Source organism: Gracilinanus agilis, chromosome 3, assembly GCF_016433145.1.
Source record: "Gracilinanus agilis isolate LMUSP501 chromosome 3, AgileGrace, whole genome shotgun sequence".
NCBI classification, from domain to species: Eukaryota; Metazoa; Chordata; class Mammalia; order Didelphimorphia; family Didelphidae; genus Gracilinanus; species Gracilinanus agilis.
Window position 1 is genome coordinate 371,613,909 of NC_058132.1, and position 25,867 is coordinate 371,639,775.

The 25,867-nt window shown below is 37.0% G+C and overlaps 2 protein-coding genes across 3 annotated transcripts in view; one reads left to right on the forward strand and one right to left on the reverse strand.

Moving 5' to 3' along the window:
* Positions 1 to 25,867, reverse strand: part of CMSS1 (cms1 ribosomal small subunit homolog) — a 425,421-nt gene that overhangs the window by 51,190 nt on the left and 348,364 nt on the right. The gene's annotated exons all lie outside the window — the stretch shown is intronic.
* The window catches only part of FILIP1L (filamin A interacting protein 1 like), a 341,519-nt gene continuing 337,300 nt past the window's right edge, over positions 21,649 to 25,867 (forward strand). For both annotated transcript variants that reach the window (XM_044670129.1, XM_044670130.1), the window contains exon 1: positions 21,649 to 22,180. The gene's annotated coding sequence lies outside the window, so the exon portion shown is untranslated. The remainder of the gene's footprint in view (positions 22,181 to 25,867) is intronic.

The following is a 25,867-nucleotide window of genomic DNA, read 5'->3' on the forward strand; positions in this document are numbered from 1 at the left end:
CCCATATTCTCTCTCTCTCTCTCTCTCTCTCTCTCTCTCTCTCTCTCTCTCTCTCTCTCTCTCTCTCTCTCCCCGCTGCTGACCAAAAACATAAATGAAAATCATCCAGGCCTGCAAATAAAAGGCTTAAAAGAAATGAATGCTCAGTTAGTGGGCAAATATAAATTTGATTTAAAACAGAAAAGGTGATCCATAATATTGAGACTCACAACTCACTGGCACTCTATGGAATACCACTAGAATACTTCTAATTTTACTAAGGAATAGTGAAAAAAAAAACATGCAGGCAATTGATAATATACACTTTTCTTCAAGATTTACTCATTACAATTAAATTTCACATTCTTGTTGATTCATCTCCTCTGTTCCACCTCCACGGAATGCTACTCCTCTTGCTTCTTTACCTAGTAAAATCCTATCTATCCTTCAACAACTAGTTCCCATCACTCCTCTGACTGTAGAGACTTCCCTGAACATTCTAATCTTTAGAGATTTCTCTCATCTTAACACCTCTAGCATTATTGAGCCTTACTATTCATTTGGCAATAATCATTTTCTGCCTTGGGATTTCTACTATGGTTGTAAGTTATTACTTAAACCCTTGTAATGTAATTCAACTGTTTACATGTTTATGCCTTATCTCTCCAATAAAAAAGTCTTATATACAATCCTTCCAGCCTCAGTCAATCCAAGAGTTGAAATGTCAGATTATCTCTAAATTAAAACATTTCCCATCTCAATAATACTCCAATGTCTAATTTCAAAACAGAATACATTTCAATTCTACTTCTCTGTATATTCCTTTCAAATTGCAAAGAACTATACAGATATCCCTTCCCCATTGTGATATTCCCTATCATGGTTTCTATATATTGTGAGTCAGCATAAGAAATTAAGTGGAGAAATTTCTGGGGAGTTATGCAGAAGGCGCAGATGGGAGGTGTGGGTCAGCAGATGACAAAGAAAAAGTTTACATATAGTTTATGACCAAATACTTAACCCAAATTTTACAATAATATACTTTGAACACCCCATAAGAGAAAAAGAAAAAATTCAGGAAAAGAAAAACTTTTCTGGTTAAAAGGCTGAAAAAATTTATGTGGTTTTCCAGATCACTGGGGCCCCATGGCTCTAACTCCCACAATGAGGAAGGGATACTTATACTTAAGAAATAAGGGGTATCCTGGAAAAACAAATAGATTCCAAGATTTCTGTTAATATCTATCTGGAACTGAATGGTAAAATTCATGTATTATATTTCTTTTTTAAAAAAATTTATTTCTTTGTAAGTGTTTTCCCAAGGTTACATGAGTCATACTCTCTCCCTCCTCTCTTTCCTTCCAGCTCCCAGAGCTGACAAGCAATTCCACTGGGTTATACATGTATTATCACTCAATATCTATTTCCATATTATTCATTTTTGCAGGAGAGTAATCTTTTAAAACCAAACCCCCAAATCCTATACCCATATAAATAAGTGATAAATCATGTTTTTCTTCTGCATTTCTACTCCTATAGTTCTTTCTCTAGATTTGGATAGTATTTTTTCTTATAAGTCCCTCAGAATTGTCCTGGATCATTGTATTGGTACTAGTAGCAAAGTCTATTACATTTGATCATTCTATAATGTCTCAGTTACTATGTACAATGTTCTTTTGGTTCTGCTCATTTCACTTTGCATCAGTTCATGTAGGTCTTTCCAGTTTCCAAAGAAATCCTCTAGTTCATCATTCCTTACAGTATAATAATGTTTCATCACCATCAGATATCACAATTTGTCCAGCCATTCCCAATTTTTTGCCACCATAAAGAGTGTGGCTATGAATATTTTTGTACAAATGTATTTTTTAATCTCTTTGGGGTACAAACTTAGTAGTGGTATTGTTGGATCAAAGGGCATGCATTCCTTTAAAGCCCTTTGGGCCATGTATTATATTTCTAATACTCACATCAGGCATTAGAATAAAAAGCAATTTGTGAAAAATGTAGAACGACAGATATGTCTATTATTTTATTTAGTACACTAGAGGCCTAATGGTATAATAATTGTAATGTGCTTAGGATAGTGCCTGGCACATAGTAAGTGCTATATAAATGGCATTATTACTATCATTATTATAATCATTACAAGTATTCTGAAGGTAACTTACTATGTACTTTCTATACTTCTACCATTTTTAATGTAAATAATTTAAACAACCTAATGAGAATGTTTATATCATTTGAAATTTTTTCTTATATCTTTCTTCTTTCTTGTATCTATCCACAACTACCATCTAAAAACCATTTAACTAAACAAATGTGTAAAAAAGATTATGTACAAAATGAAACTCCATATTGTTTAGAATTTGTTTAAATGTGTAAATTATATATGTATTCTAATATAAACATCCTCTGCTTTTGCATTCCCCTTTGGATTTCTTTTACTTGGATTTTTTTTTCCTCTTGGTTTTGTGACTGTTATTTTTTTCTAAAATGTAATCATTGTATGTATTATTTTTATCCTCTTTTTTCTCTTATTTTCTTCATTTCCAATATTTTTCATTTTTTAAAAACCCTTACCTTCCACCTTAGAATCAATACTGTATATTGGTTCCAAGGCAGAAGAATGGCAAGGGCTAGGATAATGGCAGTTAAATGACTCGTTCAGGGTCACACAGCTAAGAAATGTCTAAGGCCACATTTGAACCTAGGACCTTCATCTCTAGGTCTGGTTCTCAGTCCACTAAGCTACCTAGCTGCCCCAATATCTGTCATTACTAATAACATAATATAATCCATTACATTCAAATATCACACGATCTATTCAGCTATTTCTCCCATTCATTGCATTTGTGTTATTTTTATTTTAACAGAGCTTCTGTGAATATTTTCATACATATACAACTTTTTACTCTCCCAGTAATGCCCTCAGGGTCTAACCCTGGTAACAGGATCTCTAGGTCAATGAGTATGAACAGCTTTACACAGCTCTTAATGTATATTTTCATCTTATTTTTATTAAAAAAATTCACACTCTAGCACTGTAATATTAGTCCATTTTCTATATGTTCCCATCAGCATTTAATTTGATGATGTTAGTCTGTCTGACTCTCAGTTAACATATATTATTACCAGGATGGCATTTTGCTAGATTGGTCCTTTAGGCAGCAGACACAATCTGTTGCCAGAACCATATTCTTTTCAGATCAAGTCTTTTTAGCTTGGTCATACCCAGTGTAACTTTTGTTCCAATGCCACAACCCCTCAGGGGTGCAGGATTACCTTCACAGTACGATAAATGTGAAAGTAATGCTTCTACAGAATATTTATATTCTCTAAGCCATTGTTGTCCCATCAGAAACTGTGTTTAGATTACATATATGCTCAGACTTAGATCTATTGCTAACTGCACGCAGGTGTGCGGAGGCTCTCCAGATATCTATCTTATAAACTATATGCTTAAATGAAATGTTTTATGACCCATGTGTCTAAGAGAAGAACATTACCAAGGGGAGATAAGACCGTAAAAGAAGACTTAGTAAATTTATATTGGTGACCCTGGGAGTATCTAAGTAAAATTTCACAATGAGTTCTAGATCTATTTTAGGAAAAGCTGGCATAAAATACTAATTATGTTTCAGATCCCTTAAATATTCTCTTTATTTGTAAAACTATTTATTCACTTGCTAGAGAAATGGTTCACAAACTTTGTTATGAAAAAAAGATAATCATTTCATGTAAAAGAATCAGAACTTGTTCCAAGAGGAGATATGAAAGATAACTTCTTGTAAGGACAATTTCCTTCTAGTCAGGAAAGGAGAAAGAGATCTTACAATCCAGTGTAGACTTAACCTTAGTGTAAACAAACAAACAAACAAACAAAAACAATGGAAGGGGTCAATCTAGAGGTATCCTCTGGATATGACATTAAATGGGTAAATTCTAACTCATAAATTCCTAAGGAGCCAGGTCCTATTCTCTGAAGGGGAACCTCTGCAGAGAGAGCTTTATGTGCTGGAGTTTTTGAATAGAGTTAGGATAGCCATTTCTCTCTAGAGCAGTGATGGGCAACCTTTTGAGCTTGGTGTGTCGAAATTCGCCAAAAAACTGAGCATAATAGGGGTGGTGTGTCATTTCGGAAAAACAAAACAAAACAAAACACCATAATTTCATGTTATTTATAGTTTAAATAACAAAAATGTATAATTGTAATATATAACTGTTTTTAATAAACCAAAATAGGTAAATTAATTTAGGTGGAATTGTCATCTATGGTGCACAGACTGTCTACACTACACTACAGCAAATGTTTCTTCCTTGGCATGCGTCCGCGTGTCATTGAAAATGGCTACGTGTGTCAGACACACGTGTCATAGGTTTGCCATCACAGTTGTAGGATTAAGGATGTTAACTTTGTAAATGGAACCTCCATTATCTACCCTATATGTCAGCTGATACATTATGTTTGTTCTTTCTTTGCTTGGGTTTGAATACTGGCTTTGTCATTCACTGTCTTTGTTATCTGGGGAAATCTTTTTAATCTCTCTAGGGCTTGATTTACTCATGTGTAAAATGAAGAAATTGTACTAAACAATTCTGAATGTTTCTTCTAGCTTTAAAACTATGCACCTTTGGTGGAATGACTGTTCTGGAATAGTCCTCAAAAGGAAGTATAACAGTTGAGTGATTTCAATAGAAGCTTTGAAAGCAGGACAACATATTCATGAAAATTGTTAAAAATTTTTTTAAAAAGATTTTTATTATTAACATTCATTAAAAATTTTTTGAGTACCAAATTCTCTCCCTCTTTCCAGCCCAATCCTCAACCACTGAGAAATCAAGTAATACAATATTAATTATACATGTGAAGTCATGCAAAACATATTTCCATATTAGCTATGTTGTAAAAAAAAAGGCAAGAAAATAAAGTGAAAAAAGTATGTTTTACTCTACACTCAGAGTTCAGTGGTTCTCTTTCTGGCGATGCATAGTATCAAGTCATGGAAATGATCAGAAAAGTTTGCAAATGGTTATTATTATAATTGTTATGTTTATTGAATGGACATTGCTTTAAATGTTGGAAAGCAGTAAAACATTCTTTGTTTTTGAATGGAAAAAAAATTATGCTCTTCTTGAAGGGATAGTTGTCTTTTGGGCTGACGTTCTTTCAGTAAATAGAATCCATTGAGCTTGTTAGTCAAATATTGAGTTTTCATCCTTTGATCATTAATCATAGAAATGACTAAGTGGTTAAAAAATACCAGAATAATGTATATCCCCAAAAGATGTTGGGATATTAACTACCTCAAGTGGTTAATTTCTTAAGAAATATTCTTAGAGAACTGTATGTTTGGATTTTAGCCAGCTGGGTTCTCCTAAATATATTCCTTCTGTGTGCTATAGCGGAAAAAAAGTATTGGATTTGGAGTCGGCAGAGATATGGGTTCAAATCCCACTTAAGACATTTATAAAGTCTGTGATCTCAAGCAAGTCCGTTAGCCTCTCAAGCCTCAGTTTCCTTATCTCTAAAACACCTAGAGGACCTACCTCAGAGAACTGTTGTGAAGAGCAAAGGTAAGGTAAGGTATATGCAAATGTTATATAAATGTCTACCATGATAATGATGGAGATGGTGGCAAATCAGAGCAGGACTAAGGAGAAGAGAATATCATAGAAGCATAGATTTAGAGGAAGAAAGAACCTTGGACCCATAGACAGGACTTGGGAAACTCACAAAGTTAATGAGTCTGAAGAGGGATTTGAACCCAGACTGAGGATTCACAGTCAGGGTCGGGGACCAATATACACAGAGTTAACTAGATTTGAATTAGCAGAGCAGGATTAAGATGCTGAGTACCAGAAAGAGTTCAAGGCAGGACCAGATAGGATGATTCATAATGGAATCACAAGGTTCTCTAGCTCACTGCTTCCTTCTAAGGTAAATACTTCCCAAACACCAGGGAAAAGGAGGAGAAGGCAGGAGGGCAGGTACAAGTTAGTTAAAGGCACATTAATAAGAACATGATGGAAGGTAGGGTTAAGAAAGAGTTTAAGGTATCCAAGGAACTAACTTTTACTGACACCATCCTTATCAACAATTTAACAAGCAATTAAGTGTCTACTATGTGCCATGTGGGCACTGAGTGGTTCAGTGGATAGAGTACCAGGCTTGGATCTAGAACATTCAAATTTGGCTGAAGCCACTTCCTAGCTGTGTGACCCTGAGCAAGTCACATAGCCCTGTTTGCCTCAGTTTTCACATCTGTAAAATGATCTGGAAAAGGAAATAGAAAACCATTCCAGTGTTTTTGCCAAGAAAACCTCAAATGGGGTCACAAAGAGTCAGATATGACTGAAAATCACTGAACGACAACAAAAATGATATACTCAGACACTTCAGTGACAAATTGGATTATTGAGAGTGATGCCTTCAGACATAGCTTATTAATTGTGAGTGAGTTAATGACAATCATAACTTTAAAATTTCATGGATCTTTAACCTGACTTTGGTGTATGGCCCGGGACATATTCTTCATTATCTTATGCTTCAACTTTCTTCTTTCTAAGGTATGAAAGTGCTGTAAAAATATGGCATTTATTACCCTCATGAATAACATGCAAAATCATATATAACATGCTTTGCAAATCATAAAGAGCTATGTAAATGCTAGTGATCATCATCATTGTTATTATATGATGATGATGATGGTTTTGTTGATGATGAGTCAGTCCTCCATACAAGTACTCCTCAAATGCTTCATCACAGAGGAGATATGACTGATATTCTCAGAGACTATACTAGAAAAATCCATGAGGTCCTAGCAAATTAGAAAGCCTTTAGAATATGGGATTGGTGACAGATTTTAGGCCTGTTGTCTGAGGGCCAGCCAAGCTGAGCTGGACACAGTAATGACATTTTAAGTCATGATAACTCTTCCAGGACATCTACTAAGTCAGAAAGGTGGGGTAGACAACTGCTAGGAGGAGGAAACGATCATTGCTGGCATCATTGATCCTTCAACTAGTCAAGGGTCTAATGTGATACACTTCAATGAACAGATGGCAACTTTTCCATATCCTCTTTCAGACTGGGCAATGCTTATCCACAGCTTCCTAGAAATCTTCCTTGGGAGACCTCTTCTATATTTTTATTTGAATACCCCTTACATTCTGATTTAGAATTAATTCTTTGTATTGCTTCCAAGACAGGAAGGGCTAGACAATGGGAGTTAAGTGATTTGCCCAGGGTCACATAGACAGGAAGAGTCTGAGACCATATTTGAACCCATGATCTCCCACCACTAGTCCCAGCTTTGTATCCACTGAGCTACCCTAGCTGTCCCTTCTCCCTCCTTTATCTTGATGCTGTGAATATCAATGGATCATGTGGGATGTCCGTCCTATGCTCATCATACTTACGGGTCCCACTTCCTTTTTCTGATCCTTTGTGAGGGCAGTCTTTATGCCAATTTTCCTAAACAATGAATCTTTGGTAATACATTGCAACCTACATAAGTTCCACCATTTGCATCTCTTAGGTGCTTTTGGTGACCCCCAAGTTTCCAATTCTTTGGAGAATGTAGTATTCCCATTACTCAGAGTCAAGTGAAATTATCAGAAGAAGGATGTAAAAAAAGATGGGCTCTTATTTTAGTGAGGGGTTTGGGGGCATTAAGACACCATGTAATTTCTCAAAGTTATTATAACTCACTCTTTCCTCTCTTAACCCAATTCTGACTCTGGTTTTTTTAACCCTTACCTTCCCTCTTAGAATCAATACTGTGTATTGGCTCCAAGGCAGAAGAACGCTAAGGGTGAGGCAATGGGGGTTAAGTTACCTGCCCAAGGGCACACAGCTAGGAAATGTCAGAAGTCAAATTTGAACCCAGGACCTCCTGTCACTAGGCCTGGCTCTCCATCCACTGAGCCACATTAGAAAATACTTCCCAAATAGTAATAACAACAACAATATATATAACATATATAAATATAATATTATATCTGTATTATAAATATAATATTATATATAAAACTTACTATGTGCCAGGCATTATATTAAATGTTTTATAATTATTATTTTATTTTATCCTCATAAAGACTCTGGGAAGTAGGGGTTATTATTATCCCCACTTTATAGTTGAAGAAGTGTCTATTTATAGGAAGTATCTAAAACTGCATTTGAACTTGGGTCTTTCTAAATCTAGACCCAGAGCTCTATTCACTGTCTGCCTCTAACCTTATAATGAACAAATGACAGACTCAGGGAGTTTTTCTGAACCTTTCAGGCTTCTCTGTGACTGTAGAGATGTCGTCTGTTATACAGTATGGTTTGTAGAAGTCTGCTTGTTATCTTTTTATTCCTCCATTAAGTATCCCCTAAAATCCCACGTAAATGATTCTCATAAAACAGAGACGGAAAAGGAGGTTTATGATTTAGTAGTCAATGATACTTTCACAATGGCCCTTTTTTGTGCAGCAATAACATCTAGGATTTTTCTTCCTCCCAAGTATTCAGTCGCTCCCCCTCTTCCAGTTATCTTAAGACCTGACCCCTCATGCTCTCTGTTGAACTGCCCCCACCATGGACATCCTCTGTGTATACTTGTTATGGTCTACTTGCTCTGCTTGTCTTTATTTTCTTTAGATCTATTTTATGCTTCTTCGTATGAGACACTGGGGACTGGTGCTAGAATCCAAATGTGGTGGTTCCTCTGTCATTGAGAGACAGAACAGATTGTTATAGGAATCTTGACAGCTCTTCTCCCTTTTTGGCCTGTTTGTTCTCTTCCTAGTTTCACAAAATAACTGTTCTTGGGAAGATCTAGTTTACCAGAGTCTCTTAACAAGCTTTAAAAAATTATTTTCCCCAGTGTTCATATTATTTATTAACTATAAAAATCACGTAATTCTATAAAGGGTTACACTAAAGGCAGTTAGGTGGTGCAGTGGGTAGAGTGTGGGACCTGGAGTCAGGAAGACCTAAGTTCAAATCCAGCTAAAGACACCAGTTAGCACAGTGTCTGGCACACAGCACTATATAAATGTGAATTATTATTACAGGCTTTACTTCACAAGTTGTCTCCCATGGTACATCACAATCATACAAAATTCCTTGTAAGATGTAACAACAGAGATGGCTTTGTTTATTGACCTTCTGATTATAAACATAAAATGAAGACTAGAACAGGAAAATGCACATTTACCACAGTTATTTATCATTAGAGCTATCTGACACTACATCCAAATACTCCAGACATTCATTTGTGAATGATATGGCGGGGATTGCATCGAATCTTGGAAAGCTGCAGCTTTTTCTAAGTGAGATTCATAATCATGCAAAAGAGTTTCACTTATCCATCTGCACTGAAATTTTAAAAGGGAGAAGAATATCTGTTGTTGAAAATATGACATACAGTTGAAAGGATACCTTTTAGAATTCTTATTTCTTGGACAGACACTTTGGATTGATGAGCTAAGCCCAAAATTATTTTGGTGGAGGAATAATTAAGGCTTTCCCAATAAGGTCTATGGTAACTCCAGATATTTACACGGCAAAAACAAAGTGGATGAATTTGCCCAGATTATGATGTGTTGCTGGACAGCTCATCTGAATGTGTATATGGGTATGCTATTTTGGTGTGTAGTTATTTTAGATAGGTAATGCAGTTGGAGAATGAGGTAGGTCAGAGTCGATTTTGGAAACTGTGTAGTACTTTGAATGATTCTAAGCTATTGCTGCAACAAAAAGTCATCTTTTAAACAACAATATTTTTTAATGGTGCAGTAGCTGCAGATCCTAAAGCACTACAAGTTAAGAAAAGTAAAAATAATAAATTTAATGTCTTGTGTATGGGAAATGGTACAAAAGAAACCAAGATAGTGAAGGATTAAGCACTTATACCGTGCTCAGAGTTTTTTCAGAGAAAAATATTTCTCTATTTGATCCTCACAACTACTCTGTGAGGTAGGTTCTATTATTATCTCTGTTTTACAGATCAGGAAGCTGAGCCAGAGAAAGGCTAAATGACTTGTTCAGAGTCACACAGCTAGTAATTGAGGCCATATTTGAACTCTAGTCTTTTTGATTCTAGGTCTTAGTATTCTGCCCATTTTATCATCTATTTTTTTCTCAAAATAAAGGATAAGCAACTGGACAGCCCAAGTGTTGTTACAGTGGCGTTTTGTGAAATAATAAAATAATTATAGGTAAGTTTCTCTGGGTACTTGCTTGGTAGATACTTTATGTTAGATTTATGGAAGAATATGTACTAGAATCATAAAGGATGAGAAGATAGGCTGTGAATGAGGGGAGTACACCACCCAAGAGCTTATGGATTCCTGAAGTGGTTGTTCAATTGTTTCTGACTCTTATGATCCTATTTGGAATTTTCTTGGCAAAGGTACTTGAGTGGTTTGCCTTTTTCTTCTCTATCTGATTTTACAGATAAGGAAATGAAGGCAAACAGGTTTAAGTGACTTGCCTAGGGTCACATAGCTAGTGTTTGAGGTCAGATTTGAACTCGTCTCCCTGACTCCTGGTCTGGCACTGTCTATGCTGTAATAATAATAATGGATCTTAACTAATTGATGGTGACGGGTGTATGTACACACACATAGACAAAGACACATTCATTCATTTCCCTTTCCACTATCTTAGTTTAGGATCTTATCACTTCTTTTAGGACTACATTAGAAACCTCTGGTCTCTAGACTCTGAGCTACCTGACATTTTACACAACTTCAAGGTTTACATACATAACTTATGTAAAAAAGGTTTTACATGCATTATCTCATTTGATGTTCACAACATCCTATGAGGAAGGCACTACAGTTATTATTACATACCAGTTTCACAGGTGAGGAAAAAGGCTTAGAGAATTTAGAGATTTGCTTTTGATCACACAAGGTACAAGTCAGAGGTGGGATCTGAACCCTTGTCATCTCCTGACACCAAACCAAGCAATCTTTCCTCTACACGGTGCTGCCTTTTCAAACCACAGCTGTCAAAATAATCTTTCTCATGTATAGGTCTGGCCTTGTCACATAGCTGGTTAAAAAAACCTTCAGTGACTTCCTACTGCCCATAGGATAAAATATGAGCTCTCTCACTTGGCTTGGCCATACTTTAGCCTCATAATTTAGTCCCAACACAGTCTTATTTCATATTACTTTGAGACTCTTTTGGAGCCAAATTAGGCTGCTATCTGTTCTTCTGTTACATTCTGTATTAGCACATTCAAGACCCTTTTCCTGGAACACATGTACTCCTCATCTATCTCTGCTAAAAATCTACCTTCCTTCAAGTTCAAGCTCAAACACCACCTTCTTTGTGAACCCTTCCTCATTGGTCATTCAGCTGAAAGTGGTCTTCCCTTCCTCAAATATTCTTAAGAGTGTTTTGCTCCTTTTAAGTTCCTTTGCTTCATAAAGAGTACTTTCCTTTGCTTCCATTATGTTTTCCCTTTTATCATATTTATTTATGCAGTTGCCATTCTTCTACCTTTCAGAGCTTTAGCCAAGGTGACTGGCATGTAGTTATTCAATCCTTCAGTTGTGTCTGAGTCTTTGTGACCCTGTGGGCCTTATCACACCAATACTTTCCATGGGGTTTTCTTGGCAAAGATACTAGGGAGAGGTTTGCCATTTCCTTCTCCAAGAGTGGCACCTAGTAAGTGTTTAATAAAAGTCTGCTGGATGGAGGAAGGAATGATATCTTCAAAAGGAAATGATTTCCTCTTTTTGTGGAGGCCTTTGGAAATATTATAACAATTGAGGTGAGTGCCTACCTAGGGTTAGTCATATAGTACAGAGCTCAAATAACACATTGATATGTCTATGTACCCATTTTTTTCCAGACAGAGACACAGATTCAGATCCTGGAAGTTTCACTGTTTCCAGGCCTGAGTTGTTACAGCTATCAAAATGGGGCTGTCTAGCTAGATCTATAAAACAGAATATGTTTTATAGGAGCTGAGAAACGGCTGTTTCCCCATTTCAGCATTAAAAGGGAGAACAAGCCATAAGTCTCATGGGTGGATATTAAGACTATGTCGAAAGTTTATTTACTTAAAGAAATGTGACATGTAGCTAGTTAAGTGTTCAGTTTATGAGAGATAATGGCCTGATGTGTGAAAATAAGAGGGGAGAAAGGATGTATATACATAGTCATTTCAGCAGGTTTCCACTTGTGATTAATGAAAAAAAGGAAACAGCAATAAACACAGAGTTAAAAAAAAAGTGATGGGGGGGGGGGGGAGGTAAAATCCAAACTTAGAACTGAAGGTGAAAAGAACTGCAAAAGCTTTGGGGAAGAGGCTACAAAGAAGTAACTTCCATTCCTTTAAGCCATTTCTTTAGTAAAATAAAGACGCTATTAAAGAAAGTCATTTCTTAGTAAAACAGAGACATTATTAAATAAAGACAACACTAGGCTGTTGAGGAAGAATGAAAACTTGGAAAATTCAGTTAAATATAACAATCTGTGAGGATTGAATTTCTCTAAATAGGATGGAGAAGATCCCTATAGTGCCTGGTAAAGATATTACAGACTCTAGGGACAATCTTTTGCTTTTAGGGAACGTTTAGAAACAGGTAATAGACAAAGACATAGGCTTTACTTTCCCCATGACTGTTCCATGTTGGGACTTAACTAGATATATTATTTTGAACATAATTAAACATTTACTGAATTCCATTTATGTGGTTATTACTCATAGTGCAGGATTCTATGCATTTTCCCTGGTGGTGGCTACCATGCTCTGTCTTTAAAAAATGTTTCAATGTGCATAAAAAGACTAATGTTATTATAAAAATGATTTATTCCTTGTCTTGGCCCACTTTCATATTCTTTGTTTTTCTAAAAAAGGAGAAGAAACAGTAATAAAATACTTACTCTAAAGAGATATATAAAACATACATAGATAATATTAAAACAGAAAAGTTATGCAGATTTAAAGGCCTTTTTCCTATGTGTAAAGAAATACCAGTGAGAAACACATGCCTACCATTGTAAAGAATAGTTTAAATGAGATAATTATGCTAAGTGCTTTTTCAACCTTAAGGTGCTATACAAATTTTACCTCTTGTTCTTTACTTCAAGCAAATGAAGAAATGGTGGAAATGAATCAAATTTGAATTGTGGCATGAAACATACTGCTGGTAATGGTAGCAAATGTCTGAAGGTCAAGAGTTCTCTGGGTCCTGGCAGAAGAGGAGGACACAGGGGCATCTGGGTAGCTCAGTGGAGTGAGAGTCAGGCCTAGAGACGGGAGGTCCTGGGTTCAAATCTGGCCTCAGACACTTCTCAGCTGTGTGACCCTGGGCAAGTCACTTGACCCCCATTGCCCACCCTAACCACTCTTCTGCCTTGGAACCAATACACAGTATTGATTCCAAGATGGAAGGTAAGCGTTTAAAAAAAAAAAAAAAAGAGGAGGACATGCATGTATAAGACTGGCCTCCCTCAGCTTCCGGGTCTTTGTTCTGGCCCACACTGTCAGAGCAGTGAGGAGAAGAAAGGGAGAGAGGTCTTAGGCATGGCATGACTCCATGAAGTTCCCTGCAGAGAGGCAGAAACTCATGCTAACTATGTTTGTCTTGAGCTCTCTTCTATCTTAAGAATATTCAAATGGGAGATCAGAAATGACATCTCCAAACCATCCTTAGTAGACATCTAAATTAGTTGTGGCTCTGATGGAGGGAGTGTGGCAGGCAAAATTAAAAATCTGCCACTGTGGTTAAGGCCCTCTTCTGATTGTCATGTTTTTAAAAATAGGAAATGTATATTGCCATGCTGCATTTCTACAGGGATTTTTCATTTTCCTAGAAATTTCATAGAAAATAGAAATTTTCATTTCATAGAAACAAAAGTGGGTAAGAACTTGTTAATTCATCAATATTCTGTATACTTCTTGGTATTTAGGAAAATGGTAAACATTCCTGGCTGGAACCTCCTACATAAGATGACAAACTTCCACTGAGAAGGTTCTTCTGAATTTACTAATTTCATCTTGAATAGCAAACACGAACATAATTTCTTATAGTTTGCCAAGTTAAAAAAAAGAATCCCTGAAATCAAAATGTTCTATGCTATATATTTTGAAGAGTTGTTTATTGGCTTAATGGTTTTTTAAAATGGATGCATTATATTTTGACACAAATACTTGTAGATACTCCCTCCTGACCTCCCCTTCCCCAAAGGCTATTAACTGGTAGTACATATCACTTTCTACTTCTATAGTCTTCTAGTTATTTTATTTTATTATATTCTAGTTTCATTATTAATTTATCTTTCCCTAAAGGCTATTCACTGACAGTACAAACCACTTTTTGCTTCTGTAATTTTATGAATTAATTTATTTCATGTACTGATTAACTCTATAGCAAGGGATGATGTGTGTTTTGATAGTATGGCATCAACACTGTCCATTGCATTTGACTTGAGTTATGTGGTTGTTTTTGTTATTGATATTGTTATGATTTTGTTACTATTATTCATACAAAAGTAGTCCAATCTTACTCTTCCCTATAATCTTTATTTTAATTCATATACAACAAAAGAGAAGAACAAATGTGCAAAGATCTTACTTTTGGGGGGGGGGTAAATTAAATGTAAGTCAAGTTAGCTCTTCTACTTACATTGAGAGTCTAGAAGTAACCTACTTATCAATGAGAAGAGACCAGTATTGGAAAAATAATCTGATTTATAGTCATAGACTAAGACATTTGGAACTCAGCAATATTCTCAAGCTAATAATAGTAGGGTACAACATCTTATGAGACTGAGTAAATGAGGAGGCAGATTGGATTCAGGTTGAAGCCTAAATACAAGTAGTCTGTTAGTTCCTTGACTAATATTCAGTATTTATTTCCTTAAAAAAGGAACAACCAGACAATGACTTAGGAGAGACTGTTCCAGTTAAATCTTAACCCCTCTCTACTCATACTCTGCAAGATCTAGTGACACTGGCCTCCTTGCTATTCCATTAACAAGACTCCATTCCCAAGTGTGGGCATGGTCCCTAGGATGCTCTCTCTTTTCCTTTCTACCTCTTGGCTTCCTTCAACCCCACTTTCTTAAAGGAAGCCTTTCCTGTTGGCCTCCTTAATTTTAGTGTCTTCTCTCTGTTAATTATATTCAATTTATCCTTGTATTTCACTTTTATCTAGTTCTTTCTTTGCATGTTGTCTCCACCTCTGGATTGAGTTCCTTGAGAGTAGGGACTATTTTGAAAAAATTTGTTTTGTTTTGCCTTTTTTGGTCTGTCTAGCACTTAGCATAGTGCCTGGCCTTCATAGGTGGTTAATCAATGTTTATTAATTGACTGAAGAATATGACTGTAGATATAGCCAGCCATTCCTTTTCATAACAATTGTGTATTTCTGGCACCTAGCTGAAAAATCGTTTCCTGAGAAAAGTCCAAGTAACAGAGAATAGTATTGTGTGATCCGGGTGAGGGGATGTGGATAAGCACACATTGACAAAACCTTGAATTTTTAAAGGAATTCAAATTTAATCTAAAAGGGAAAGTTAAGAACTCATTAAAGGTAAGCTCACTAAAAGCACTGAGGTTGGAAAATAATACACCTACTCATACTACTAGGGTAACACAGAAATATTAATGCTATGTTTTAATACATAGGGAATTTCCACAACATGCCATGCACCATTTACATGGCATGCTTCCTGCCCTAAATGAATTTATATTTCAAGGTAGCATTTCACATGCCACATAGGTAGGACAAAAATAATACAAAAATAGGGAGAGAGACTGGATCTGTAATTACAGGTACTGGGAATCATTAGTGTTATAAATGCTTAGGAGAAAACTCCTAAGAAACTCCCTCTACTAATGCAGGTTGGAATCTTCTCAGAAACTTGGAGTCTTATAGAGTGGAACACCAATAAGTTGGATACTTGGGTGACACCATGGTTAGAGTGTCAGGCTTGGAGTCAGGAAGACTCAAATTCAGCCTTAGATACTTATTAGTTGTAAGACCCTGGGCAAGTCCCTTAACCTTTTAGTTTTTGTTTCCTCATTTGTAAAATGAGTTGGAGAAGGAAATGGCAAACCACTTCAATATCTTAGCCAAAAAAAATCTCAAACGGGGTCAGGAAAAGTCAGACATGATTGAAAAACAATTTAACAGGTAAGTTAAATTACTTGCTCCAAGTCATTGGAGTTAGTATTTATCTCTCAGAGGTTGACCTTGAACACAAGTTTTCATAGCTAAAAGGTCAGTTCTCTATTCCTTTGGTCATGCTACTTTTCAATATATATTTATTATTTCTGAAGGCAGATTTTCAGATTTAAAAAATTTTAAGTCATTATAGCAATTGAGAATTTGCATAACCCCCTTTGCTCACAATTACTCCATGATTTAAGTAGATATTTTTGGCATTTTAGGGAATATTCAACTTTGCTCACTCCCCCCAATAATTTTCTCATAGTCAGAGAATATTGAATAAAGAGAAACAACATTTCTAATATCTATGTGCTCATTCAAGGCAAGTCCAACTATCAAGCACTATTACTTTTCTTTACAATCCCATATAACTGTGAAACAAAGATGAAAGGGAATGATAATTGTCAAAGGAAGATTTCTAAGCTAGGTGACTCTTCTTAGATCACTTAACCCTTCCGGGTCTCAGCTTCCTCATCTGCAAAATTAGGCCCCTTCTACCTTTAATATTGTATGGTTCTATGATTTTTAGAGCATTGACAGAGTTAGATTCAGAATTATCTTTGAGGATCACTGAATCAAGGAGATAGGTATAGAACCCACTGGTGTGGGGGGCTTTCTTTAGGCTTTGGGGGCTACCATGCTAACAGTTCTGGGTAGTAATTCAGGGATATCAGCCTACCTACCGGTAATACCTGGGCCTTTTTTTCCCAGCAATATCCTCCCTGAAATCAGCTTATATTCCATCGTCTCACTTCTAAGATTTGGCATTACTAAGGCAAAATGGTAGACTACCTCCTGCTCCTTTCTCCTTTATTCTCTCTTCCAACATAATGAAAGAAACTGTTGGTGTAGGTAGATGAGGGGCAAATTATCTGTGTGATTTTCCCCAGGCATATGCATTCAGTGATGAGTCATACTCACACATAGAGAATGTTGGTCTTCCCACCGAGGGTGAAAAAGGGTAGTAAAAGGACCAAGGACATCTTCTAAAGGTTAGGAGATGAGCAGAAGATGAGAGCTGGCTTGTCTATGCTATACCTCTTCCATTTTTGCCTTGTCCAACTTCACATAAAAGACTGGAAGGAGAAAGACAGATGTGCCTCTAACTATAGTAATTGGCTAAATGGGCAAAACCCAGATAACATGAATTATCACCCAGCCTCTTTATCATGTTGTTGACATCAGAGTCAAAGGCAAATGGGAAAAAAAAAACCAAAACAAAACAAAACTTAGTCTAACTTTCAATTTTTAAGTTATTGTTAGATCTGAAATTTCTCTCACTGCAGAGGTTTTATTTTGGAAAAGTGCCAAAACATACTTTTAGCCATATTTAAGTAACTGGAACATGAAAAAAAAGTATTTTTTTAAAAAGCCATATAAACCATAACCAGATGCTCTCAAATAACCCTTTGCGTGTACATAGCACCTTCCTTTCAGTCTGGGATTCATTTTATTCACTCTTGGACTGCAGCCACAGTAGGTAGAAAATAGCAATTATTTAGGAGCCATGGCGATGCCACGTAACACCTCTACATGGGAAGTAAACAGGAACAGCATATCCGATTCTCCCTTTCAGTAGGTTTGCATAACCTTGACCATTATAATACCCAAGACTTTCGGAAAAAGCCAAATGGGAAGCTGGCATGAAGTCAACAAACCTGCAAAATGAAAATTACGTCAGGGCTACGGTTCCTATAAAAAGCATGAGGGTCACAGGTGATCAAGCAGCCCGGGACTAAGGCTGCATAGCTCACATGAAAGATCACACTTTTTTGTAGCTCAGGTCCAATTAACATTGGGCAAGGCATTGACTTGGGGGCTTTGGGGAAAACTGGGAGAAATAATTCATGAAATGATGCCCAAGTTGCTTATAAACACAGTCCTGTGGAAATGCTAAATGAAGGAATAAAAAGGAAGTATGGCACTTTCTCCCTCACTACCATTAGTTCCTATAAGCCCTTGGATTGCTGGCAGAGTCTTCTTGTTTATTAATTTTACTAGGACCACCCTGTCTTAACTTGAGAGGACTAACAGAATATATCCCTGTTGTATGTCTGCGATTGGAAAGTTTCAAAGTGGCTCTTTCAGAGCATCTGATTCGGCAAAAAATGCTTTTCTGAATTAAGAAGACAAGTCATCTTTCATTTAATGATGACAAGATTATTTGCAGTTAAAAGAAAGAGCTGTCTAGTTGTGTCTATGAGTGGTGGGGTTTTCTTGGCAAAGATAATGGAGTGGCTAGCCATTTCCTTCTCTAGCAATTTGACAGATGAGGAAACTGAAGCAAAAAGGATTAAGTGACTTTCCCAGGGTCACACAATGATTAAGTATCTAAAGCTACATTTGAACTCCAGTCTTCCTGACTGGAGCACTGGCTCTATCCCCTATGCTACCTCGCTGTCCTAAAGACTAAAATCATACTATGGTTAGGACAGAAAAAAAAAAAAAAAGGATGGTGCATAAAAAAGACAAAAGAAGTTTGCTTTGAAGTTACAGAGTCTGAGTTCCAATCCTGGCTAGCACTATGTGTATATCTCTGGGCAAACAGCTTCATGTCTCTGGGCTTTGTCTCCCTTATCAATAAAATGAAGGTGTTGAAGAAGTTGGCTGTTGGTTCTCTAGTTCATTCAGAGTAGATGATCTATAAGGTCCCTCCCAACTGGAAACTGCTCATCTTAGGATCTTGTTAATGCTCTGATATAGAAGCCAGCAGGAAACTAAGAGAGATAAGTGCTAGAATGATTCCTTTAATTTCTTTATCTCCCCAATTATCATTGCATTATTGAAAAGTGGTTGAGACAGACAGTGAGATTTTTCTTCAGCAGGATAGACTGACAAAGCTCCTGGGAAATAACATGGCACCAGGAGAGCCTTATGTAACAACAGTATCAGAATAGGACACTTTAGGAATGTCTCATAGCTGAAACAGCTGACCTCTGGTATTCTGGCTCATTTGGAATATATGTAATGGATCCTGAAACCTGGATCAAAGTCCAGATGTATGCCAAGGAATTAGTAGTTCCATTTCTTATACCAAAACCGCAGCAACAACAAATCATGAAAACACTCATTAATTGATAACAAATGAGAAGAGTTGGAACATCTATACTTGTGACTCTGAAATTCTGAGCTCAAGAATATTACATGTGAAGCTCTCTTTATTTTGTTTTTTCTAAATGATATTCAATGCAATCATTTCTTATTCAGGGGCTATGCTGCAGTGTGTAGATTAACTAGTATTCTATCATTCCATTTTTGCTATTTACAGGATAGAGTTGGCCTCCAAGTCAGGAGCATTTGATTGAGTTCAAGACTCACTTCTGACATACTGGTTGTGTGACCTTGGGCTAAGGACATTTAACTTCTCAATGCTCCCAAGCAACTCTCAAATAATTTTGCATAATACTTGGCGATATACACTGAAGAGAGTTTCCTTACCTGTAGTTCCTTGCGTCGTTGAAATCATAGGACTTAACTATCCCCTTTTCTTCCCCCCCAAATAAGTCTGCTAGGGGAAAAAATACTTAAGATAGGATAAAGAGATGTTGTATATATTATATGTAGGCAGACTGAATATCTATGTTTCTTATTGCCTAATACCACTGATAATTAAGAGTTGTTAGAAAGGTCGTCAGTGGAGGAATCACAGTGAATTTTTCTTGTAGTTTAGTGTAAAAAGCACTATCTAGGCCAGAAGTTAGAAGATCTGTGCCCTTACTGGCCTGCTTAGGCTATGTAGCAGTGTGTCCTATGGCAAATCTCTGAATCTACTTTGTTCTCAGTTTCTTTATTTGTAAAAATCAAAGAAATGAAAGAGATGGTCTCTAAAATCTCTTCCAACTTCTTGATTCTCTGACCATTTGCTTACTCAAAGTCATGTGGGTGGACCATGGGCATGTGCTCTCTACCAGTGTGACCTACCTATAGAGTATTTGTCACTTTGCTGCAAAATATATTAAATATATTTAAAATAATTTTACAGGGCCAATGTTTTATTTTTACTTCTACATAATTTTAAAATATGAGAAGTCTCAAGTTTTCTGAGCACCTGCCAAGAAATCATGGTTTGTTGTTTTTCAGACATTTCTGACTCTTTGAGATCCCATTTAGGTTTTTCTTGGCAAAGAAACTGGAGAGGTTTGCCATTTCCTTCTCTAGCTCATTTTACATATGAGGAAACTGAGGCAAATAGCATTTAAGTGATTTGCTCAGGGTCACACAGCTTGTCAGTGTCTGAGGCCAGATTTGAACTCATTAAGATGAATCTTCTTGGTTCCAAGCCCAGTGCTCAATCTACTGGACCATCAAGCTGCTCCTATCATGGTTACTGAAAACATGGGGGAGAAAAATATAGTATTGGGCTTCCTTAAACCATTAAACTTTAAACTTCCTTAAACCATTTATGTCCATGACTGGAAAAGATCTTTGCAAAATTGGGAATGACTCTGACTAGCTATATGAACCAGTGAGAGTATTATAGCTCCAGGACGCGTATCGTATTTTTGTTTCATGTAATGACTCAAGATGACCTCAGTTATTTGAACAGCGTGGAGGTCCAAGTAAAACTGTCTAGTTTAACTAAAGCATTACTATGAAAAACATGGATCGTGTGTTTTACTTACTCTAGCTCATAAAAGTAAGAACACTGAAGAGATGACTGCAATCAAAGAGAGAGTGAGATTAGAGTAGAATATTGTTGCTATTGCATCATTTTTGACAGGTTGTTCCAGACATATTTCAAGCTTTACACATGAAAAGAGAATGTGCTCACTGCTTAGAACACAGGATCAGCAAATAATCTGCTTATGGGTAATGAAGAGTCAGCTGTATTTTCACAAATGTCCATTTACATTTCAGCTAATATATCTTCTTAGTTAAGTTTTGTACAGAATGCTCTCTTGCAGTTACCTCAGAGTTCCAAGTCAGAAAGAGATATTGGCTGCCATAGGCAGTAAACACAAAGAATCACAGGTTTAATCTGAGAGGTCATCTGGTGACCTAATCCTTCCCCCCCTCCTTATTTTACGAAGGAGAAAACTTAGATACGTGACTTAGTCAAGGCTATATAGGCTTTAAGTGGTATAGTCATGATTTGAACTCAGAAGACCTTCAGATTCCAAATCTACTTTTTCCCCCCCTAATCTCCCAATTGCAAATTTGGTACAATACTTTAAGTAAGGCTGTTAAAGCAATCATCTCCCTAGCAAAGCAAATGGAAATTTATGGCATAAAAGGATTCACCATATATCACTAGCTGGGATTCACTTAAAAAGGTCACGTTTGAGACGGCAACAGGGCACTGTGGACCCAGGTTCCTTCTAGGAGGCTTCTGATGTTGGCTAACATACACATGCATCTGAAATGACCTCTGGGAGGACGCCTTCAAAAGCCGCCTGCCAAAGAGGGTGGTATTGACAGATGTGAATTTGAGCTGACACATTCATGTGCACACACATAAACACACACACACACAGCAGGTACCTGTCACTACTTGTCTCCTCTGGGCAGATGGCTAGTTGCTCTCGAGTCCCTTCGCACCAGAGCCTAGTCTAATTATCTCCTTTTTTTCTCTAAAAACTGACAAGCTAAGGGGTCAGTGTTCGGCAAAGGCCACCTGCCCTCGGAGTATGAAGAGTGTTGGCCAGAGAGTGAGGGGGGTTCTATTTAGTGTCTGGTCCCGGGCAGGGCCAGGGTCCTCACGGCCTCACCTTTGGACTGCTACCGTTTCAGGTCTTGGACTGCGAAGTGCCTTTGTTTTGGCAGGTGGCAGAACAAAAACTGAGAAAGGATCAAAAAAAAGAAAAAAGAAAAGAGAAAAGCATTACGGTGGGTTCCAGGAAACCCTAGGACTCCTCTGCTTGCAGAGACAACCTTATTGGGAATTCTGAGAAAAAAAAAAAGAGTGGTCAGTTTCTTTACTGCATGCTTGAGAAACTAGACTCTGGAGTGATTAAGAAGAGATTGCTGCCAGGCAATAATAGAAACTTTAAAGAGGAGGCATTCGAACAGTAAGGTAAGCTGGCTTTATTCCATGTTTGTTGTTGTCATCGAGAAGCAGGCAATGGTATTCTATTACCCTGTAACCCAAGAGATGGGAATTGTAAACACTACACTCCAGGAGTTATGCTTGACTTATTTTTAACATTCTCAAAATAGAAATGGTAACTCTCAGGTAGGATATGTAACTTCTGAGAGACCGGATTTAAGGGATACTTGGAAAAAAATAGTGGAAATACACTATCTAAATAAGTGACTTCGATGTTAAATTGAATAATATTTGGATAAGTGAAAATCATGTATTTAATTTAAGCCTTACTTCAAGAACTCATGATCTCATCTGTGGGAGGCCTCAACCTTAGTGGAAACACTATAAGCTGCTGCTCTTGGAAAAAAATAAAAGAAGTCATCACCTGGTGATCCCTGGTAACAAAAATCTCTAAAACTTGGCTAGGTTGGTTCTTGAGCAAACCACACAGTCCAGTGTCAGGTTGGTCTTCAAAGTCTCCTTCTCTTGGTAAGATCTGATAGAGCTGCACTCTTGGGAATGAAATAGCATTCAAGACCAGTCACAATATGCCATCAGAGGAGGAGTTAAGAAAGTCAAAAGAAAGGTTTAAATTTTAGGCCATATAGTGATCTTCTTTTAAAATAATCCTTACCTTCTGTCTTAGAATCAACACTATGTATTGGTTTCAAGGCAGAAAGTGGTAATGGATAGCCAATGAAGGGTAAGTGACTTGCCCAGGGTCACATAGGTAGGACATTTCTGAAGCCAGATTTGAACCTAGAACTCCTGTTTCTATGCATGTCTCTCTATCTAGTGAGCCACCTATTTGCCCTCATTATCATCTTAACAGTAGGGAAATAATAAGAAGTAAACTCATATTTAGTTAGAGAATCATGGTTTTTTTTTCTCATTTGAAAATACTAAACAATAATTCAAAACTATGTCTAGACAGTGAAGAAGTTGGGTAGCAACAGCAGGGGAACTGCAAATAATGGCTATTATAAAGGTAGAGCCATATTTTAAAAATATTAAAGGTGATAGAAAGCTCCAAAATGCAAGAATAATAAAACTCAACGATTCAATAATAAATTATATCCTTTCTTTTAAGTTGTTCCATTTACTCCTCTCTCTCTACAACACTGCTTTTTATATACCCCTTTCTCTCTTTACCAACCTGATTCAAGTCTTTATCACCTCATTGCCTAAATTATTGCAAAAGCATCCTCACTGGTCTCCTGGAATCTAGTCTCTCCTCTTGACAATCCACCACCCACGTCATTGCCAAATGATGACCCTGGAGGGATCTGATTATGTCATCAGAAATCTTCAGCGGCCTTTTACTGCTGTGGAGGACAAAATACAAAATCGTTGGCCTAACTTAAAGCTCTCCACAATAGGGCTCCTATCTACCTTTTTAGGCGTATTTCCTATTATTTCCTTTCATACATACTCTATTCCAGGTCAACAGACCTACCTGCCATTTGTTTTTCTGTATATGACACTCCAAAACACTCCTGTATATTTTTGCATAAAGTACAGTTAATGTCTGGAAATGTATTCCTAGTCCCCTCTGCTTCCTAGGAGCCCCCATCTTTCTTCCAAGCATAGCTCAGTAGTAGGTGGTTAAGAAGTGTCTGTTTAATTATACTGATTTGACATTCTGATGAAAAGGTTTGCAAACATTTATTTATTTTTTAGATCCTCACCTTCTGTCTTAGAACTGATAATAAATATCTGTTCTGAGGCAGTGGAGGGGTAAAGGCAAGGCAACTGGAATTAGGGAGGGTCTTTGGCCAGAATTGAACCCAGGAGCTCCCATTTTCAAACCTGGTGCTTGGAGCCACTTAGCTTCTTCTCAACAATTATTTGTTAAGTACCCATTACAGTTTTGAGAAGAGGCAGTCATCAATGAACAATCATCTGCAAATGTAAAGTATGTTTTAAAAACTTGATAAGTTGCTTTTCAGTTGTGTCTGATTCTTTATGACCCCATTTGGGATTTTCTTGGCAAAGATACTGAAGTGGTTTGCCCTCGCCTTCTCCTGCTCATTTGACAGATGAGAAAACTGAGGCAAACAGAGTTAAGTGACTTGCCCAGGGTCACACAGTAAGAGACTGAAGCCTGGTTTGAATTCAGGAAGGTGAGTTTCCTGACTCTAGACTTGGTGCTCTATCCAATGGGTCACCTCACTGCTCTTACTACTTGTATAACTTGGGTGATTACTTCACTTGTTTGGGATTCTTGTTTTGCTCATTTATAAAATAAAGGGACTTTATGAGATGGTATCTAGAGAAGGAAATGGCCAACCTCCGCAACCACTTTGCCAAGAAAACCCCAAATGGGGTCATGAAGAGTAGGACACAATTGAAATGACTGAGCAACAACAAAAAATGAGATGATATCAGTGCTTTACATTTATATTGGAAGCTCATTCTTGATTTACAATATTAGGATGTGCTGTTTCTTTGATAAAACAATGTTATAGGATGCTCTCTCGTCCTTCTCAAAATTACTCTGAATATATTTTGTAAATGCTTATCTGTGTACATGTTATTTCCTCTAGTAGAATGTAATCTCCTTGAGAGGAGGGATTCTTTCATTTTGTCATTCATTCAGTTATGTGGAATGCCAAATGATGAAGGGCTCTGACTTATTTCCTTTTTACTTTTCTTCTTTTAAAAAAAAACAAAACAAAAAAAACAACCCTTACCTTCCATCTTGGAGTCAATACTGTGTATTGGCTCCAAGACAGAAGAGTGGCAAAGGTAGGCAATGGGGGTCAAGTGACTTGCCCAGGGTCACATAGCTGGGAAGTGTCTGAGGCCAGATTTGAACCTAGGACCTCTCATCTCTAGGCCTGGCTCTCAATCCACTGAGCTACCCAGCTGCCCCCTCTGCTTTCTTTTCTGCAGAACAGAGTATCTATAAATTCTGATGAGTCTTATTGCAAAGCATAATTTTCTTATATTAGTGCCAATGACATATATATGCATATATATTTGTGTATGTGTCTGTATGTGTATTGACCCCCTTCCTTCCAAACAAAAATTGAAAAAAACTCAAAAGAATTGCTTTTAATTTGCTTTCATTTCCCCAAGAGGAAACAAATGGCCACTTAGCACTTAATATTTTTCCTTTAGGCATGAACCAGTTCCCAGTTTGGTTTCTGTTATTTTTGGAGAAGATTATTTGATCAGTAGTGGTCTACACCTCAGTGGTGTTAAACTCAAATAAAAACAGGGGTCACTCAATTGTATATAAAGATCTCTGCAGTTACATATTCATGTAGAAAACTACATATTAATGTTGTCTGTGCTCTACTGTATTTTTATTTATTTTGTTAAACATTTCCCAATTATATTTTAATCTAGCTCTTAAGGGCAGCCTATTTGACACCTGGTATATCTGATTTTTGGAGCAGCAGATTATTGGTGAATCTAATAAGAATATTTTTTTTCCATGCTCCTATGATGTTTTCTTCTCTGTCTCTCTGTCTCTCTCTCTGTCTCTCTCTCTGTCTCTGTCTCTCTCTGTCTCTCTGTCTCTCTCTCTCTCTGTCTCTCTCTCTGTCTCTCTCTCTCTCTCTCTCTCTCTCTCTCTCTCTCTCTCTCTCTCTCTCTGTCTCTCTGTCTCTCTCTGTCTCTCTGTCTCTCTCTCTGTCTCTCTGTCTCTCTCTGTCTCTCTGTCTCTCT